Raw genomic sequence first — 23,022 nt, 5'->3', positions numbered from 1 at the left:
TTATTTTTCTACTTTTTTTTTTTGCCATCAACCTAAGAGGCTAGCAAATCTTGGCTATCATCTATTCCTTGAGAAGGTCCTTGAGAAAGACATTCTTGGATTGTAAAACTAGGAAGAGACTGAGAGAATATTTACATCTCAAAAAAAAAACCCAATTTATATTGCAAGTTTTCTCAAGCAAATGCTTTAAGAAAAAGGAGATCAGGGGCCTGTTGACAGGGAATAAAACTTATCCACAGTTTAGCCAAGGTGAGGAGAACAGTAAGATTATCTTGATCAAGAGCCTTTGTGCAGGAATAACATGACCTCTTTGTTTGCTATGCCAAAAGTAAATCTGATATCATATGCTTTTTGTCTCTTGGGGGAGGAGGTGTCTAAATAATGTCCTCAGATAAGGAGTGTTTACAGTGTCTGAACAGTATGGTGAGTTGCTGAAAGGGAAAGGACCCTTACCCCATCGTTTTCTCTCAGCAGCCTAATAGTGCTCATATATGACATTGTTCACTATGAAATCCTTTACTAAATTCATCAATATCTTTGGTAAAAACAGGAATGCAAGAGATTTCTGTGTATTAATTTTGCATCCTGCAACGTTACCAAATTCATTGATGAGCTCTAGTAGTTTTCTGGTAACATATTTAGGATTTTCTACCTGTAGTGTCATGTCATCTGCAAACAGTGATAGTTTTACTTCTTCTTTTCCAATTTGGATTCCTTTTATTTCCTTTTCTTCTCTGATTACCATGGCCAGGACTTCCAAAACTATGTTGAATAAAAGTGGCGAGAGTGGACATCCTTGTCTTGTTCCTGACCTTAGAGGAAATGCTTTCAGTTTTTCACCATTGAGAATGTGTTTCCTGTGGGCTTGCTGTATATGGCCTTTATTGTGTTGAGGTAGGTTCCTCTACGCCCACTTTCTGGAGAGTTTTTCATAAATGAGTGTTGAATTTTGTCAAAAACTTTTTCTGCATCTATTGAGATGATTATATGATTTTTATTCTTCAGTTTGTTCATGTGATTTGTGGAAGGAATTTGGATGGTCCCCCAAAGGTCCTGTAGTCTAGTAATTTTCAAAATAGGTTTTCTACAGGAGCCAAGATTACTGCAAAACTGTTTCCAGACAACCACAGGGATGGGAAGATTTAGAGACCTATTTTTTCTTCTCCTCCTGAAGCTTGATTTTTATAAATCAAGGTTATATACACAATTTCATTTCAAAAACATTCAATTTCATTTCAAAAAAATTTACAAAGTTTGAAAATTGCCCCCAAATTTTCAACTCCATACCTTATAGCTGAGAAAAGAGAAATCCAAAAAAAATGATATGACTAGACCAAAGTCTAGTGGTTATGATTATATATTTGGGGTTAAACATACCAGGGTAAAAATTCTAGTCCTTTGACTTACTATTTGATTTTGGGCAAGTTATTTACCCTCTCTTCATCTATAAAATGTAAAAAATAATATCTTCCTTATAAGGTTGTTGTAGATACCAAATTGTAACATCTCAAAGCACAGTCCCTGATTGACAGTAAGCTTTCAAGAATTGGTAGTGATTATGAGGATTTGGACAATAATTACCTTTTACGTCACAGAACCTAAATTATGGATTGTGCTTGCCATCTTGAGCAGAGAAAGAAGACTGAGTGTTACAGAGTTAAAAATAATAAGCTCAAATTTACTTCTGGGGTCAACCTTAAATGCACAATCAGGTTAGAAGGAAATTTCCATGTTTTTCATGGAGTAAGACCTAGCTCATAAAGCCTTCTACTGAATCAGAACTAACATTTCCTTTTTGCCATTGTTCCCTTTCCAATTTGGAAAATGTGGGTTCAAAAACAGTCATTCTAATTGGCTTCAGTCCTTGAATAAAGGAATAGTCTCATATTTTTTATTTCTTTGTAATGGAACAGGAGGATAAAATCAATGAAATGTTCTTCTCTGTTCTTTAGTATCAGGAGTTCTGGTAACAAAAGGATGTTTTAACTGATTTGCTTATGGGTTTGGTGACCCACATTAATAATCATTGTTATTCATAGCAAAATTAAATTATTTATATTGTTTACTGTGTGATTTGAGCAGGACCAGATACATGAATTTTTACTTAGCGACAAGCTGAAATATTACCCTCATGTCAACTGATAGGGAAATTCTTGATTCTTTCTTTCCCAGCAAGAGCATGAGTGAGTCTCTGGGACAGGCCACCAAGGGAGGGTTCTTGGCAGGAAATTTTTTCATAGATGGTATTTCGGTTTTGGACAAAAGTAGTGGAATAGTTTGGGCCCCACAGTTCGACAAGAAGCAATTTGTTAAAATTTGAAATTTTCCATGTCTCTTTTTATTGGTATCTTTTTACAGTTGATTTCTTAGTTTGGATTTGCTATTTTCCCCTTACTTCTTTCCCATAAACTTTTTGGAAAAATTGAAAATTCATTTTTATGGTGATTAAAAATAATAAAGTAATTTAGGAATAAGGGCAAACTTAATTGGGGAAATTTTGCTCCTGAAGAGATTCTCAGTATCCAAAGGGAAGTAATTCCCCATGTTTCTCAACTAGTAGAGAGCAAATACATTTTGTGCATTTTTATATCCAAGGTGGTATGGTTTTTGATAAATGGAAATATTGTGGATCCCAAATCACTAATTGTAGTAATAATTTACTTCTCTATAATTTAATAAGGAGAATTAGAAAGTTTAGAGAAAATGAAGCATAATAAAATAACCTTGGGCCTCCCTGGTGGCGCAGTGGTTGAGAGTCCGCCTGCCGATGCAGGGGATACGGGTTCGTGCCCTGGTCTGGGAGGATCCCATATGCCGCGGAGCGGCTGGGCCCGTGAGCCATGGCCGCTGGGCCTGTGCATCCGGAGCCTGTGCTCCGCAACGGGAGAGGCCGTGACAGTGAGAGGCCCGCGTACAGCAAAAAAAAAAAAAAAAAAAAAAAAAAAATAACCTTATTAATGTACTCAATATACTAGTTTTTGCCTTAATTTCCACCATCTGGGCTTTTCTTATTAGATCCACAAAATCCCTAGTCCAGAAATGTTGTGATATAAAATCTTCAATGTTGAACTTTGTGCTACAGGGAAAATATATTCAGAAGACATATAAGAACTGTTTTCATATAACTGTAATGGCATTTATTCTATTGATTGTCATATATTTCTTTTCATGTATTTTAAAAAATAATTTGAGTTTCTCAAGGCAGTAATAAGGTCTTCTTATCTATTTTCCTAAATATCTGGAATTTCTACAAGATGATCATAGATTTGTGGTCAATGGATCCAAACATTCCTAAATTATCCAGTTGTCTATGATTTAAAATTATTTATATTTGTAAAACAAAAACAATTTAAATGATATGTATTATCATGTCCAAACAATAAATGTTGAAAGGAATCATCTATTTCTGCTTTGTGAATAGATTCTGTAGAATGTGTTTAACATGTTGGACTTTCAGAGTGAAAGACTGAAATGATGATTACCTGGTCAAAAAAAGGAGTAGTTTCCATATTCTCCATGGGAATAGACCTGGGTTACAAAGTATCCTAAGTGAATCAGTAGTTATGTTATTATTTTGCTGTTTTTTTCCCTGCAGGTTTAATAAATAAATATCCAAGATAAATTTCTAATTGGCTTCAGTCCTTGAAGGAAGGTAACAATATTACACATTTGTCACATCTTTGGAAGGGAATAAAATAGAAAATCAATGAGAGACCTTTCTTCTCTGCTCTTATACTTATTCGCAGGAGTTCTGATAACAGAGAAGGTACCCAATAAGTTATTTTAATAGAGTTTTAATTTTAGTTTCAGTGACTCAGCTAGTACTTATCCTCCTCCACAACAATCAAAGACTCTATCTTCTCACAGTTACACTACAGCAACTAGAGCAATAATAGGCTGGTGGTAGGTGTTTGATTTTTGTTGAAGTTATCTTACATAGATTTAAGCCTAAATGATCGTACTCTATGTCAGATGCTGTGGAAATTCTCAATCACGTGCTTCCCAGCAAGTTCTTAGATTTCAATAGAAGTTCTTCATTTTTAATTCATGTTTCAGAGTGAAGAAATTGGTTGCAGAAGGAAACAGTTCTTAGACATATCTCATTATTACTTTTTTCAGGAAGTTTTGCCAAGATTCTGAATATCATCTACACATGTTTTAATAGTAAAAACCTCTGTTGCTGTAAAATAAGGATGACTAATGCGACCAGAACTCTTTTATACACTGATTCTTAGTACCCTCTTCGGGTATAGTAAGAGAGAATCAATGGACCACGGCTCCTAACGTTTGCTTATGGCATCTAGGGAGAAATTTCAGCTGCTCTTCTCCAATATCTACTATAATAGACCATGGAAAACTTATAGATGAGCTCAGAAATAACTCCAACCTACATAGAAAAAAAGAGAGAGAGAGAGAGAGAGAAATGCAATCTGACTTTTTAACCTAGTATGTTTGTGCACTGAAATTTATAAATCCTACTTGAGGAGCTTGGCTTTTCTTCAAGGTACAAATAATTTCCAAACACATTATTATACTGTCATGATTAATGTTCATATATATTTTAAATAAAATGACATGGATCATGAAGTCATCTGACCACTCTGGAACTCAATACGTTTATGTGTAAAAATTTAAATATTCTCAAGGGTAACTCCAGTCTAAAATTCTATTTTGAATTTCTCATTACATTGAAACTCACTTTTTTATATTGCAGACATTAAAGTAGTATATGTGATTATATAAAACACATACTACTGGAATATCATGTGATTACTGCCATATTATTTCCAACCTTGGTCACTTAGCAATTTATACCCATAATCTTATAACTGTTAAGGTTTCTTAAAGAAAGTGACTTCAAGAGGAATCAGTATATTGCATTTTTGTGTGACAAGGCATCAGCTTTTTCTAGCGACAGTATCTTTGACCATGGTACTATTCAACCAAGCACAGAAATATTCTTACTCTTCATAAGCCTCAGTAATCAATGATTCTTTTCTTTCTTATTTCAACAACACCTGAGTTAAGACAGAAGATCTATGGACTATTCTCTCCTAAGAAATCATTTACAGTGAAGATCCTTCTCTTTTTCTCTATTTCGTTCTTCTTTCAGAATGTCTTCATTCCACCAGGTAGAATGAATATTATTGCCGGGGGGGGGGGTCAGCTCTAAATAAGGGGGGTGTCAGGATTTTTTTAAGTGAATATCATTAATGTTACAGAATCATATTAATACCATCACAGGACCACATTATATTTATTTACAGTCCCTAGATGAGAAAATATTTGAATAATTTTTTAAGGACATGCACTAATAAAGACTATAATTCACTAAGTTTGTAAATTATTGGAAGAAAATACGGTTACTGTGATTTCATCAATCGCTGAAAAGTGTGTTTATTCAATATTCAAATTCTACTTAATTTAATATACTAATATACTTTAAAAATTGAAGTGGAATGAATTTAGGTTTGGAAATTATTCACCCCACATATATAGTATAGATAGCAGAGTTTAAGTGAAGTTCAATGGCATGTTAAAGTCCAAATTTTATTATATCCATAAATGAGACTAGCTGCACAGCTACTCACTTTTAGTTGAATTCTTCTTCCTCATTTTGCTGCTTTCCCTGAAACACAAAGACATCTGTCGTTAATGAGATCAAAGATCACCAAACAATAAATCCGTAGTATACTATTCTCTCACTGCTACTCTGCTCTAATGCCCAAACATAAATAACTTTTATCTTACAATTTCTTACCAAAAGTGGAAAAGTAAATAAACTTTACTTGAAAATATAACCCATGTAACTCAAGGATTGCAGTTAATTTAAATAAGGCTAATTTTTTTCCTTCATCATCTTCATAAAAATTATTAGAATATGCTCACTAAAATTCCCTCTATTTCTAGAAATTTTCTAAGATATTATGTTATATAAACTTCAATATGCACTGATGATTTTTCTTCTTAATAATAATGATTGTAATAGCTACCATCTGTTCTGCCTTTTGCCCACATTAATTTATTACTCCTTACAACAGCCATGTGAGGTAATCTTAGGAATAACCAAATCATTCATTTACTTATTCAACCCAATTTTAAAGAAATGTGTAGTACTTGCTTATCATTTTCTAAAACCTCTTATAGTATATAGGACCATGAAATAAAGATAAGTACATTAATGTCTTCATGTTGGAAAACATTTTTTTAAACTTCTGAAGTAATTTTTTTCTTTTACAGTGGGCTCTGACTTTGTTGGAAATTCTATATCATCATCAAAAATCCTATGTAGACAGAAATTTGAGAAGCTATACTCAGAGACACATAATTCTTCCAGAATATTTGAAAACGCACAATATGGTACAGAGGAAAACTACAGAGGTAAAATAAAACAAATAGAATTATCTCTTGCACATTTTAATTACTATCTATCTGTCAAATGAAATGAAGGAAGTATCCAAAGGATGTTCCCTATCCCGGTCCCATTTACTTAGCTCTTCTTGTCTTTTACCTTCCAGGTTTATGAAGGCTGAATTTCATGTTTAAAGCAAAACTAAGTCTTATTTTAAAGTTATAGGGTCTTATTTTTGATGAAACTCTGTCTAGACAAATGTCCTCAATATTTCCAGGAGGGAAAATTCTCCAACCATTGCCTTCCAAATTTCTTATTATTTTTTAAGTATTGTTAGTGCCTTTACGCTTAAGAGTGAGGCTGTTGTCTCAGTTTTCCCCTTAGCTGACAACTGGCAGATTTTATTTTTGTTAATCACCACTGTCCATCGTTCATAACCCTGATACCTTTGGATATCATACAAAAACGATACAGTTATACAGAAAGAGTAGTTAAGGTGTTCTTATGAATTCCAAGGATGATGTAATTAAGATAACTTGAAGAGGCAGTTGAGCAACGAAAGTCTAGACTGGGTGCGGGGGACATTTAAAAAAATATTTTTTTTCTGTTTTAGTCTTTAGCGCAATCATGATTTAGGATATTATTTAGCAAAATATCTTCTTAAGTTAGATTGTTATAAACACCGTGTGAGTGATACAAATATATTTCTATGGGAGGGTAAGGAAAGAGCGTTACTTTGTGACATTATTCAGAAAAGGATTTAGTGATGAGATCTTTGGTCAAGTTTACTTATACAGGGCCCACTTTTTTTTTGCCACAATGTCATTGCTAAAGCCTACCACAGTGCTTGATATATAGTAGGAGCTCAATAAAGGTTTATTTATTGAATCAATCAATCAATAAATAAATAGATAGATGCGTGGATAGAGGGAGAGAGACAAACCAAAAAAATAGTCTTCAGAAATTCAGGGATCAAGATGGTAGAGTAGGAGGATGGGGAAATTAACTCCCCCATGAACACAACAAAAATACATTTACATGTGGAACAATCCTCACTGAAAAATAACTGGAAACTGGCAGAAGGACTCTTGTATAACCAAGGCTGTAAGAACGATATACTTGGAATTGGGTGGGAAGGGAAGAGAAGTGATGAGTGCCCCGGGAGGGGGCTCAGAGGAAAAGGGAGATTACACAGGTAGAGACTCACTCTGGGGAGTAAGCATTTCGAGCCACTTTTTGGGTGCCCCAGCCCTGGCTTCTACACAAGGAAGACGAGCCCCTTTGGCTGTTTGGAGGACTAACAGAAAGACTGTGGGAAGCCTGGACTTCCCTTGTGAGGAGTGCATGTACATGCTGGCTTGCCCTTGAGCCAGAGTGGAGAGGGTGGATTGAAGGCTGTTCCAGTGGCTGCCTGGTTTCCCGTGACCACTCTGGCATGCATCCCAGCTGGAGTCGAGTGACTCCACTTATCCCACATCACAGCAGCACCACACTGGACCTAGGGCTGCCATGACTGAGGAGAGATCTGGGCCATGGGATAAGAGGTGACTTGGACCCAGGGCAGCAGCTGGCTGGGGCGGGCACAGCAATTCTTGGTGAGTACTCTCGCAGTGCATCAGAAGCAACATGGAACTTTGACGGCAGCCAGTCCATCACAGCCTGTGCCCTAATACATGCTGAGATCCAACACAAGCCCCACCTGCCCTGCGGTGTGGGGCGACGGTGGTAGAGGCTGGGAGGAGTGACTGGCTGTGAGAGACAAAGAGGTCTCGGACCCAAGGCTACATATGAGCAGGGCAAGGGCAACAATTTCTGGCACATGCACAGGTGATAACCTAGGAGGCAGCTTGGACCTCTGTCTGCAGCCAACCTGCTGCAGCCTGTGCCCCATCATGAGCTGAGGGCAAGCATGAGCCCCTCTTGTTTCAGCACTCCCTCCTCTAGGGCAAGAGCCCCAGTGCTGGCAGAGGGGAAAGCACAGATTTAAAGGGAATGGAGCCAGCTCAGACCCAACCCTCAGCAACTTGGGATCTGACCCTGCCCCTGATAGGGCAACAACTGCCACTGAGTAGAAGGGAAGCCTTGCCTCACACCTGGCTCCAGCTCTAGCCCTTCCATCTGCAACCCCACCATCTACCAAGGTGATAGCTGCCATCACACACTGGGGAAACGTGATTTGCACTGACATCAAATCTAACTCTTCAAGCAAAGGCACTGGGCACAAGTAAACTGAATAGGGATGCTCCCATATAAGGACACCCCTTCAAGAACACAGTAGGTAACTGTTTCACTAAATTCATAGAGATAGAGAAAGTTAAGCAAAATGAGAAGGCAGAGGAACTGGTCTCAATTGAAAGAGCAAGAGAAAATCTGTGAAAAAATAAATGATGAAATAGAAATAAACAATTTACCAGATAAACAATTTAAAACAATAGTAATAAGAATGCTAACTGAATTAGGAAAAAGAATAGATGAACACAGTGAGAATTTTAACAAGGAACTAGAAAATACAAAAAAGGCTCAATCATAAATGAAGAATTTAATAACTGAAATGAAAAACACACTAGAAGGAATAAATAGCAGACTAAGTGATACAGAAGAATGCATAAGTGATCTGTAAGATAGAATAATGGAAATCACCCAATCAGAGCAGCAAAAAGAAAAGCACATTTTAAAAAAATGAAAAGTTTAAGATACCTTTGGGATAACATCAAGCATACCAACATTTGCATTATAGGGATCCCAGAAGGAGAAGAGAAAGAAAAGGGGATTGAAAAATTATGTGATGAAATTATCATTAAAAACCTCTCAAACCTGAAGAAGGAAACAGATAACCAGGTATAGGAAGTACAGGGAGTCCCAAACAAGATGATCCCAAACAGACCCACTCTAAGACATATTATAATTAAAATGGCAAAAGTTAAAGAGAGCAATCTAGCCCCTCCTCCTTGTGAAGACACAACAAGAAGATGGCCATTTATGAACCAGGAAGTGAATTCCTCACCAAACACCAAATCTGGTCATGCCTTCACCTTAAACTTCCAGCCTCCAGAACAGTGAGAAATAAATGTCTGTTGTTTATAAACAGACAAACAAATTCTAAAGCAGCAAGAAAAAGACAAAGAGTCATTTATAAAGGAACTCCCATAAGGCTTTCAGCTGATTTTTCTGCAGAAACTTTGCAGGATGGATGGGAGTGGCATGATATATTTAAAGAGCTGAAAGGGAAAAGTCTGGGATCTAGGGTACTCTGTCCAGCAAGATTATCATTTAGAATTGAAGAACAGATAAAGAACTTATCATAAAAGCAAATATTAAAAGAATTCATCAACTAAAACTATCCTAAACAAAATGTTAAAAGGTCTTATCTAAGTGGAAAAGAAGTAAGAATCTATAGGAGAAGGAAAATAACACTAGGAAAGGCAAATGTATAATGAGGGCTGAGGATCAACCATTTACATAAGCTAGTATGAAGATTAAAAGACATAAAAATTGTAAAAGCAACCATAATTAAAATGAAAAGTTATGGGACAAAAATGAAGATGTAAAATATGACATTGAAAATATAAAATGTGGGGGAGGAGACTAAAAAACCAATCTTTTAGAAAGTGCTTGAACTTAAATGACTTCCAGTTTAAAACAAGTAGATATAGTTATGGGTCAACATATATGAACCAATTGTAACCACAAATCAAAAACTAGTGATATACAAAACCCCCAAAGAACGGAATACAAACACACTACTAAAGAAAATCATCAAACCACAAAAGAAGAAACAAAAAGAAGAAATGAACAGAGAACCTATATCAGTTCAGCATATTGGTCCACCAGAGACCTCCCAACCCCATGCAATATCAATCAGAGAGAGCTCTCCCAGAGACCTCTGTCTCAATGCTAAGACCCAGCTCCACCCAACGGCCAGTAAGTTCCAGTGCTGGATGCCCCATACCAATCAACTACAAAGACAGGAACACAACCCCACCCATTAGCACACAGGCTACCGAAATTCATAATAAGTTCACAGACACCCCAAAACACCACCAGACGTGGTCCTACCCACCAGAAAGAAAAGATCCAGTCCCACCCACCAGAACACAGGCAACAGTCCCCTCCACCAGGAAGCCTACACAACCCACTGAACCAACCTCACCCACTGGGGGCAGAAACCAAAAACAATGGGTACTATGAACCAGCAGTCTGCGAAAAGGAGACCCCAAACACAGTAAATTAAATAAAATGAGAAGACAGGGAAATACACAGAAGATGAAGGAGCAAGGTAAAAACCCACCAGACCAAACAAATGAAGAGGAAATAGGCAGTCTACCTGAAAAAGAATTCAGAGTCATGATACTAAAGATGATCCAAAATCTTCGAAATAGAATGGAGAAAATAAAAAACACATTTAACAAGGACCTAGAAGAACTAAAGAGTAAACAACCAATGATGAACAACACAATAAATGAAATCAACAATTCTCTAGAAGGAATCAGCAGCAGAATAACTGAGGCAGAGAACAGATAAGTGACCTGGAAGATAAAATAGTGGAAATAACTACCACAGAGCAGAATAAAGAGAAAAGAATGAAAAGAATGGAGGACAGTATCAGAGACCTCTGGGACGCATTAAATGCACCAACATTCGAATTATAGGGGTGCCAGAAGAAGAAGAGAAAAAAAAGGGACTGAGAAATATTTGAAGAGATTATAGTTGAAAACTTCCCTAATATGGGAAAGGAAATAATCAAGTCCAGGAAGTGCAGAGAGTCACATACAGGATAAAACCAAGGAGAAACAGCCAAGACACGTATTAATCAAACTATCAAAAATTAAATACAAAGAAAAAACATTAAAAGCAACAAGGGAAAAACAACAAATAATATACAAGGGAATCCCCATAAGGTTAACAGTTGATCTTCCAGCAGAAACTCTGTGAGCCAGAAGGGACTGGCAGGACATATTTAATGTGATGAAAGGGAAAAACCTACAACCAAGATTACACTACCCAGCAAGGATCTCATTCAGATTTGACAGATAAATTAAAACGTTTACAGACAAGCAAAAGCTAAGAGAATTCAGCACCACCAAACCAGCTTTACAACAAATGCTAAAGGAACTTCTCTAGGCAGGAAACACAGAGAAGGAAAAGACCTACAGTAACAAACCCAAAACAACTGAGAAAATGGTCATAGGAACAACATACCGGTAACTACCTTAAATGTAAATGGATTAAATGCTCCAACCAAAAGACGTAGACGGGCTGAATGGATACAAAAACAAGACCCATATATATGCTGTCTACAAGAGACCCACTTCAGACCTAGGGACACATACAAACTGAAAGTGAGGGGATGGAAAAAGATATTCCATGCAAACGGAAATCAAAAGAAAGCTGAAGTAGCAATTCTCATATCAGACAAAAGACTTTAAAATAAAGAATGTTACAAGAGATAAAGAGGAACACTACATAATGATCAAGATATCAATCCAAGAAGAAGATATAACAATTGTAAATATTTATGCACCCAACATAGGAGCACCTCAATACATAAGGCAAATGCTAACAGCCATAAAAGGGGCAGTGACAGTAACACAGTCATAGTAGGGGACTTTAACAGCCCACTTTCAACAGTGGACAGATCATCCAAAATGAAAATAAATAAGGCAACACAAGCCTTAAATGACACATTAAACAAGAGGGACTTAATTGATATTTATAAGACATTCCATCCTAAAACAACAAAATACATTTTCTTTCCAAGTGCTCATGGAACATTCTCCAGGATAGATCATATCTTGGGTCACAAATCAAGCCTTGGTAAATTTAAGAAAATTGAAACCATATCAAGTATTTTTTCTGACCACAATGTTATAGGACTAGATATGAATTACAGGGAAAATAACTGTAAAAAATACAAAAACATGGAGGCTAAACAATGCACTACTAAATAACCAAGAGATCACTGAAGAAATCAAAGAGGAAATCAAAAAATACCTAGACAAAAATGACTATGAAAACATGACGACCCAAAACCTATGGGATGCAGCAAAAGCAGTTCTAAGAGGGAAGTTTATAGTAATACAATCTTACCTCAAGACACAAGGAACATCTGAAATAAACAACCTAAACTTACACCTAAAGCAATTAGAGAAAGAAGAACAAAAAAAATCCAAAGTTAGCAGAAGGAAAGAAATCATAGAGATCAGATCAGAAATAAATGAAAAAAAAATGAAGGAAACAATAGCAAAGATCAATAAAACTAAAAGCTGGTTCTTTCAGAAGATAAATAAAATTGATAAAACATTAGCGAGGCTCACCAAGAAAAAAGGGAGAAGACTCAAATGAATAGAATTAAAAATGAAAAGGGAGAAGTAACAACTGACACTGCAGAAATACAAAGGATCATGAGAGATTAGTACAAGCAACTATATATCAATAAAATGGACAATCTGGAAGAAATGGATAAATTCTTAGAAAAGCACAACCTTCTGAGCCTGAACCAGGAAGAAATAGAATATATAAACAGACCAATTACAAGCACTGAAATTGAAACTGTGATTAAAAATCTTCCAACAAACAAAAGCCCAGGACCAGATGGCTTCAGAGGCAAATTCTATTAAACATTTAGAGAAGAGCTAACACCTATCCTTCTCAAACTCTTCCAAAGTATAGCAAAGGGAGGAACACTCCAAACTCATTCTACAGGCCACCATCACCCTGATATCAAAACCAGACAAAGATGTCACAAAAAAAGAAAACTACAGGCCAATATCACTGATGAACATAGATGCAAAAATCATCAACCAATTACTAGCAAACAGAATCCAACAGCACATTAAAAGGATCATACATCATGATCAAGTGGGGTTTATCCCAGGAATGCAAGGATTCTTCAATATATGCAAATCAATCAATGTGATACACCATATTAACAAACTGAAGGATAAAAACCATATGATGATCATCTCAATACATGCAGAGAAAGCTTTTGACAAAATTCAACACCGACTTATGATAAAAACTCTCCAGAAAGTAGGCATAGAGGGAAACTACATTGGCATAATAAAGGCCATATATGACAAACCCACAGCCAACATCATTCTCAGTGGTGAAAAACTGGTACCATTTCCTCTAAGATGAGGAACAAGACAAGGTTGCCCACTCTCACCACGGTTATCCAACATAGTTTTGGAAGTTTTAGCCACAGCACTCAGAGAAGAAAAAGAAATAAAAGGAATCCAAATCAGAAAAGAAGAAGTAAAACTGTCACTGTTTGCAGATGACATGATACTATACATAGAGAATCCTAAAGATGCTATGAGAAAACTACTAGAGCTAATCAATGAATTTGGTAAAGTTGCAGGATACAAAATTGATGCACAGAAATCTCTTGCATTCCTAAACACTAATGATGAAAAATCTGAAAGAGAAATTAAGGAAACACTCCCATTTACCATTGCAACAAAAAGAATAAATACCTAGGAATAAACCTACCTAAGGAGACAAAAGACCTGTATGCTGAAAACTATAAGACACTGATGAAAGAAATTAAAGATACAAACAGATGGAGATATACACCATGTTCCTGGACTGGAAGAATCAACATTGTGAAAATGACCCTACTACCCAAAGCAATCTACAGATTCAATGCAATCCCTGTCAAACTACCAATGGCATTTTTCACAGAACTAGAACAAAGAATTGCACAATTTGCATGGAAACACAAAAGACCCCAAATAGCCAAAGCAATCTCGAGAAAGAAAAACAGAGCTGGAGGAATCAGCGTCTCGAACCTCAGACTATGCTACAAAGCTACAGTAATCAAGACAGTATGGTACTGGCACAAAAACAGAAATGTAGATCAATGGAACAGAATAGAAAGCCCAGAGATAAACCCATGCACATATGGTCACCTTATCTTTGATAAAGGAGGCAAGAATATACAATGGAGAAAGACAGCCTCTTCATTAAGTGGTGCTGGTAAAACTGGACAGCTACTTGTAAAAGAATGAAATTAGAACACTCCCTAACACCATAGACAAAAATAAACTCAAAATGGATTAAAGACCTAAATGTAAGGCCAGACACTATAAAACTCTTAGAGGAAAACATAGGCAGAACACTCTCTGACATAAATCACAGCAAGATCCTTTTTGACCCACCTCCTGGAGAAATGGAAATAAAAACAAAAATAAACAAATGGGACCTAATGAAACTTAAAAGCTTTTGCACAGCAAAGGAAACCATAAATAAGACAAAAACACAACCCTCAGAATGGGAGAAAATATTCATAAATGAAGCAATTGACAAAGGATTAATCTCCAAAATATACAAGCAGCTCATGCAGGTCAATATCAAAAAGACAAACAACCCAATCCAAAAATGGGCAGAAGATCTAAATAGTCATTTCTCCAAAGAAGATATACAGATTACCAACACATCCATGAAAGGATGCTCAACATCACTAATCATTAGAGAAATGCAAGTCAAAACTACAATGAGGTATCACCTCACACCGGTCAGAATGGCCATCATCAGAAAGTCTACATACAATAAATGCTGGAGAAGGTGTGGAGAAAAGAGAACCCTCTTGCACTGTTAGTGGAATGTAAATTGATACATCCACTATACAGAACAGTATGGAGGTTCCTTAAAAAACTAAAAATAGAAGTACCATATGATCCAGCAATCCCATTATGGGGATACCCTGAGAAAACCATAATTCAAAAAGAGACATGTACCACAATGTTCACTGCTGCACTGTTTACAATAGCCAGGACATGGAAGCAACCTAAATGTCCATCGACAGATGAATGGATAAAGAAGATGTGGCACATATATACAATGGAATATTAGTCAGCCATAAAAAGATACAAAATTGAACTATTTGTAGTGAGGTGGGTGGACCTAGAGTCTGTCATACAGTGTGAAGTAAGTCAGAAAGAGAAAAACAAATACCGTATGCTAACACATAGATATAGAATCTAAAAAAAAAAACAAAAGGTCTGATGAATCTAGGGGCAGGACAGGAATAAAGACGCAGACATAGAGAACGGACTTGAGGACATGGGGAGGGGGATGGGTAAGCTGGGACTAAGTGAGAGAGTGGCATGGACATATATACACTACCAAACGTAAAACAGATAGCTAGTGGGAAGCAGCCGCATAGCACAGGGAGATCAGCTCATTGCTTTGTGACCACCTAGAGGGGTAGGATAGGAAGGGTGGGAGGGAGGCACAAGAGGGAGGGAATTTAGGGATACAGGTATACATATAGCTGATTCACTTTGTTATACAGCAGAAACTAACACACCATTGTAAAGCAATTATACTCTAATAAAGATGTTTAAAAAAAATGACAAGAAAGCAGGGGTAGCAATACTCATATCATAGACTTTAAAACAAAAGCTGGGGCTTCCCAAGTGGCACAGTGGTTGAGGGTCCGCCTGCCGATGCAGGGGACACCGGTTCGTGCCCTGGTCTGGGAGGATCCCGCGTGTCGCGGAGCGGCTGGGCCCGTGAGCCATGGCCGCTGGGCCTGCGCGTCTGGGGCCTGTGCTCTGCGGCAGGAGAGGCTGCAATAGCGAGAGGCCCGTGTACCGCAAAAAAAAAAAAAAAAAAAAAAAGCTATAACAACAGAAAAGAAAGGCATTATATAATGATAAAGGAATCAATAGAGGAAGAGAACATTACACTTGTTATCATATATGCACCCAGTATAGGACCACCTAAATATACAAAGCAAATATTAACAGACATAAAGGGTGAAACTGACAATTACACTATAATAGTAGGGGACTTTAAACCCCACTTACATCAATAGACAAATCATCCAGACAGAAAATCAAAAAGGCAACAGTGGGGGCTTCCCTGGTGGTGCAGTGGTTGGGAGTTCACCTGCCAATGCGGGGGGCGCGGGTTCGTGCCCCGGTCCGGGAGGATCCCACGTGCCGTGGAGCGGCTGGGCCCATAGGCCATGGCCGCTGGGCCTGCGCGTCTGGAGCCTGTGCTCCGCAGCAGGAGAGGCCGCGACGGTGAGAGGCCCGCGTACTGCAAAAAAAAAAAAGGCAACAGTGGTCTTAAATGACACAATAGACCGGTTGGTCTTAATAGATACCTACAAGACATTCCATCCCAAAACAGCAGACTACACATTCTTTTCAAGTGCACATGGAACATTCTCCAAGATAGATCACACGCCAAGTCACAAAACAAGTCTCAACATATGTAAGAGGATAGAAATATCAAGCATTTTTTCAATCACTTAGTATGAAACTAGAAATCAGTTACAGAAAAGAAAATAGGAAAAGCAGAAACACATGGATACTAAACAACATGCTACTGAAAAACCAATTGGTCAATAAAGAAATCAAAAAAGAAATCAGAAAATACCTTGAGACAAATGAAAATGGCAACACAACTTTCCAAAATCTATGGTATGAAGCATTTCTAAGAGGGAAATTCATAGTGATATATGCCTTCCTCAAGAAATGAGAAAAATCTCAAAGAAACAACTTAGCTTACCATCTAAGAGAATTAGAAAAAGAATAAAGCCCAAAGTTAGCAGAAGGAAGGACATAATAATCATCAGAGAAGAAATGAATAACACAGAGACCAAAAAAACAGTAGAAAACATTAATGAAACACAGAGCTGGTTTTTTGGGAGAAGATAAACAAAACTGATAAACCTGTAGTCAGGTTCATCAAGAAGAAAAAAGAGGACCCAAATAAAATAAGAAATAAGAGACATAACAACCAATACCACAGAGATACAAAAAATCATAAGACAATACTATGAAGAGTTATATTCCAAGAAATTGGACTACCTAGAAGAAATGGACAAATTTCTAGAAACATACAACTTGCCAAGACTAAATCAGGAAGAAACAATTTGAACAGACTGATCAATAATGTATCAAAAATAATAAAATACCTAGGAATAAAATTAATCAAGGAGGTGATAGACTTACACTCTGAAAACTATAAAACATTGGTGAAGGACACTGAAGATGGTACAATGTAATGGAAAGATAACCTGTGTTTTTTAATTGGAAGAGGTGATATTGTTAAAATGACCATAATACCTAAAGCAATCTACAGATTTAATGTAATCCCTACCAAAATACCTACAACATTTTTCACAGAACTAGAGCAAATAATCCTAAAATTTATACACAACCACACATGACCCTGACTTGCCAACGTGATTTTGAGGAAAAGGAACAAAGCTGGAAGTATCATAATCACTGACTTCAGACTATGCTGCAAAAAAAGCTACAGTAATCAAAACAACATGAGGCTGGCCCAAAAACAGACACATAGATCAATGGAACAGAACAGAGAGTCCAGAAATAAACCCACAAACCATGGTTAATTAATCTATGACAAAGGAGCCAAGAACACACAATGGAGAAAAGACAATCTCTTCAGTAAGTGGTGCTGGGAAAACTGGACAGCTACATGTAAAAGAATGAAATTAGTACATTCTGTAATACCATATGCAAAAATAAACTAAAAATGGATTAAACACCTAAATGTAAGACCAAATATTATAAAACTCCTAGAGGAAAACACAGAAAACTTGTTGAGACAAATTGTAGCAATATTTTTTTGGCTTTGTCTCCTAAAGCAAAGAAAATAAAAGCAAAAATAAATAAATGGGACCTAATTAATATTAAAAGCTTTTGCACAGCAAAGGAAACCATCGACAAAATGAAAAGACAACCTACTGAATGGGAGAAAATATTTGCAGACGATATGACCCATAAGGGCTTAATATCCAAAATATATAAGCAGCTTACACAACTCAACAACCAAAAAACAAACAACCAGATTAAAAATGGGCAGAAGAACTGTGAATAGATATTTTTCCAAAGAAGAAATACAGATGGCCAACAGGCACATGAAGATGCTCAGCTTCACTAATTATCAGGGCAATGGATTCAGCTCCCTCTCCCAATCTTCACCTTCTGGATTCTTGATATCCTGAAGTAAGATTTGGCCATCTCATTGTTCTAGATCTTTATCAGTTTCGCAGTATGTTCTTTATCGTCATAACATTGGCAAAGCCACATCATTACAGTCAAAGTAGTAAGACATGGTAAGCATGGGGAGGCACAGAACTCCAGGTTGATCTGGCAGCTGCAGGTGATAGATGTTAACTAGACTTATTGTGGTGATCATTTTGCAATGTATACAAATATCAAATCATTATGTTGTACACCTGAAATTACTATAATGTTATATGTCAATTATATCTCAATAAAAAAATAGAGAAGAGAGAGGCAAAGACATCTGGATCTACTGTAGCTATACTGAGAAGTATAGGGTGAGCAGCCTTCTAGGAAAATACATATTAGGGTGGCTTGTATTCTAAGAACGTTACTGGAAATGATTTCAAATCCTTAAAGTACTCTGACGGAAACAGGAAGAAGGATGGTCGTTTTATATCAGCCAGGAAGAGTATCTGAATCAACTCTGACATGACAACCTGGAGCTAAAGTATAATTCCTGGGGGACACTCTGTATACAAATTAAAAATGAATGGATGAGGGTATATTCCTTCTGAACATCCACACCTTCTACTTCACCGGTACCTGCTATAGATTGAATGTTTGTGACCCATCCCCCAATTCATATAGGAAATCTAATCCCACAACGTGATGACATTTTGAAGTGGGGCCTTTGGGAGACGAATAGTCAAGAGGAGGCGATTAGGTCAAGAAGATAAAGCCTTCATGAATGGGAATAGAGCCCTTATAAAACAGGCCCCATAGATCTCCCTTGCCTTCTTCTGCCATGTGAAGACACAGGGAGCAAATAGCTTTCTATGAACCAGAAAGCAGGCCCTCATCAGACACCAGATCTGCCAGCATCTTGATCTTGGACCTCCCAGACTCCAGAACTGTGAGAAATAAATTTCTGTTGTTTGTAAGCCAAAAAATATTAATTAATATTAATTAAAATACTATGGCTGTCAAAGGAGGAGGTAATCAGTTTTTATAAAAGTATTCAAGGAAAGTATTACATAGGATGGATGAGATTTGGTATTGAACAAGTTCCATGAAGGCAGAAAGCATCTGTTTTGTTCCCTGGTCTCTCTAGGGCCCAGCAGAGTATGTGGTATATAGTAAGTGCTCAATAAATATTAACTGGATGGCAAGATGATAGATGGCTAGAAGAAAAGATGGAATTCCCAATTTATGGAGCAGGAAAAGGAAAAGGTACTAGGTAAGGAATCTTCAGAGAAGTAAAGCAGGGACAGACACGGATTCATACGAAGGACACAATCATTTCCAGGAGGACTTTTTGGACAATAGTATCAAATAAGTAAGACTTGCCAGAAGATGAGGCCTTATTTGATAAAGTGAGCATAGCTTAAGTTTCTCATTTTGAAAAGATTCCAAGTGTGTCTGATTGTATGATCTTCTGAGAATTATAGGATAAATAATAATACTTAAGAGTTCAAATAACAATTTGCAGGGAAACAGTTTGCTCTTCTATGCTTCTATTTCTTTACATTCTGGTATGTTTGCATCATTTGAGTTTTAGTGAACAAAAAGCCAATATTAACAATAGACGCAGGACTTATCTCAAGTCTCCATGCCTATTGATAGCTTTAGGTTTGAGGTTATCTAGGAGTCATTAATAACTGTCTCTTAGCTATTAGAAATGGTGGCAAAATACCTAGCTGGACAGGCCTGGCTTTACAAGAATCAGAATATTCAAGCACAAATGATAATGGTAAACTTCACTTATTTATTTAGCACAATCCATATGAAAAAGGTTTGGACCCACTCTTTGCTTAGTGGCCTGAAAATCTTGGAATTCCTACTCAGCCACCTCCCTCAGTGTCACTGTTAAAATCATTTACTAGCCATTCATGCCATTATATGAACAATTATACAAAGCAAGTTATATTCATGATTTTTCACGCTCCCGATTGATATGGAAATGCAAATTCTCAGAATTTACTAAAATTCTTTGTGCTACAACTAGTATTAAATCTTTTATGAGATTACTAATTGCAAGACTACAGAGAAAAATGCAATTTGTTGAAAAATTCTCCCCTTTGTAGTCTATGCTTATCATCATAAAGCTACTTGTCTTCTTTTTGCAGAAATGTCTTTAATAATAGAGGTTCTTCAGTTTACTTAAATCTTTAAAGCTCTATGTCTAAATTGCTGTTGCTATTCACTTTCTATTACTGATTTTTTAAAAAAAATCTGTGTGCATTTGGATTTTATATATCCATGCATTTTCTTTAAACTGCTAAGTAAATGCACTTTTCTCCATTAGAAAAGAAAATTCTTTTTTAAAATTTACTTTATTTTTTAATAGACTTTGCTTTTTAGGGCAGTTTTAACTTCACAGCAAAATTGAGAGGAAGGTACAGAGATTCCCCCTCTACCCGCTGCTCCCACACATGCATAGCCTCCCCCATTGTCAACTTATTTATTTGTTACAACTGAGGAAGCTACATTGACACATCATTATCACCCTAAGTCCATAGTTTACATTAGGGTTCACTCTTGGGGTTTTACATTCTGTGGGTTTTGATAAAACTATAATGGCATCCACCATTATAGTATCATACAGAGTAGTTTCACTGCACCAAAAATCTTCTGTGCTGGGCTTCCCTGGTGGCGCAGTGGTTAAGAATCCGCCTGCCAGTGCAGGGGACACGGGTTCGAGCCCTGGTCCAGGAAGATCTCACATGCCGCGGAGCAACTATGCCTGTGCAACACAACTACTGAGCCTGTGAGCCACAACTACTGAAGTCTGCACGCCTAGAGCTCGTGCTCTGAAACAAACAGAAGCCACTGCAATGAGAAGCCTGCACACAGCAACGAAGAGTACCCCCGCTCACCGCAACTAGAGAAAGCCCACGTGCAGCAACGAACACCCAACACAACCAAATAAATAAATTTATGAAAAGAAAAAAAAATCCTCTGTGCTATGCCTACTCATCCCTCCCTCCCCCTTAACCCCAACCATTGATATTTTTAGTTTCCATAGTTTTCCTTTTCCCAGAATGTCATACAGTTGGCATCATAGAATGCATAACATTTTCAGACAGGCTTCTTTCACTTAGTAATGTGCATTTAAAATTCCCCCATATCTTTTCATGGCTTGATTGCTAATTTAGTTTTAAACACTGAATATGGTTCCATTATCTGAATATATCAGAGATTATTTATCCATTTACCTACTGAGGGTCATCTTGGTTGCTTCCAGGTGTTGGCAGTTATGAATAAGCTACCATAGACATTTGTGTGCAGGTTTTCGTGTAGACATAAATTTTCTGCTTCTTTGAGTAAATATCAAGGAGCATGTCTGCTAGACGGTATGGTAAGAGTATATTTAGTCTTGTAAGAAACCACCAATTTGTCTTCCAAAGTGGCCATACCATTTTGTGCTCCCACCAGCAATGAACAGGAGTCCCTGTAGCTCCACATCCTCCCAGCAGTTGTCAGTGATCTGAATTTTGGCCATTCTATTAGGTGTTTAGTGGTAGAAATTTTATTTTTTTTTAAGTTGTATTTTGTACTTGTTGCCCTGTATTGGTCTTTTTGCTGGGTTCAGTTTCTCCATGCTATTCCACACCTCACTCCACAAATAAAAATTAACTCATAATATGCCAAAACTGTAAATATAAAAAGCTAAAATCCTAAAGCTTCTAGAAGAAAATATAGGTAAAAACCTTTGCATTCTAAGTTGTGACCTTGCTCAATGAAACTGCATAGAACAAATCTGACTACTATTCTGCACACCAACCCTTCTGCAAGAAGCAGAATGCCCTTATGTGCCATCTCTAGGTGTCCTAATTATGCATACTCTGCTTTTGACCCTTCTATAAACTTCTGTAAACAGTCAGGAGCAGTATAACTGAGGTTCCATCTCTCAAAGACTCCACTCATCCTGGAATTTTTCTTTTTCATTAGTCTGTTGTCCCATCAAGATCTGTCCCACTTTCAAGATCTGTCCCACTTTTTTGATCTTTACTCCCTCTGACCTCAAGTTAAACCAGACACTGCTACTTGGAAACAGAGTCATTTTACAGGAATAACAGAGGCTGTTGGCTGCTACAAAAAAGCAAATATGAAGTGGCACATTTTGTCACCTAATTTAGTGTACTGTTGTTTTCAGAGAGTGTTTAGGGTTTCCTTGACCTGTCCGGGGAATGAGCAGGATACGGACACTTGACCCACGATATCTTTCCCCACTGCCTATAATTCATCAATGGAATCTTGTCTGTTTTTCACATCTCATATTACTTTATTCATCTCAACCCTCACTAACAGCAGACTGACAGGGCAAAGGTGAGAAAAGTTTAAATAACTTGAGAGTTATTTTGGAAAATACATCAGGCCCTTTGAAAGTGTCTCTGATTGAATTTTTCACATTTGGTCTCTCCTGTTGTCTTTGGACTTCCCTAGAGACTCATTCTTAAATATTCTAAGCCTTGCCATTCTTTTATCTGTAATCACCTATTATGATACAGGGCCCTGTTAATGTGGTGGTGAGGTATGTGGGAGGGGAAGTATTCTATGAATCTATGATTTTCTTGCCTGTAACATGAGAGGACCTGATTTGAATCTCTAAGCAGCTTCACATTCTTTACTAAACTATGGCACAGATTCTATGACTCTCTGATTCATTTTTCTGATGTT

The sequence above is a fragment of the Mesoplodon mirus genome, assembly GCF_964341445.2.
Source record: "Mesoplodon mirus genome assembly, chromosome: 12".
In the NCBI taxonomy this organism is placed as follows: Eukaryota; Metazoa; Chordata; class Mammalia; order Artiodactyla; family Ziphiidae; genus Mesoplodon; species Mesoplodon mirus.
Note: the sequence above shows the minus strand (reverse complement) of the source record.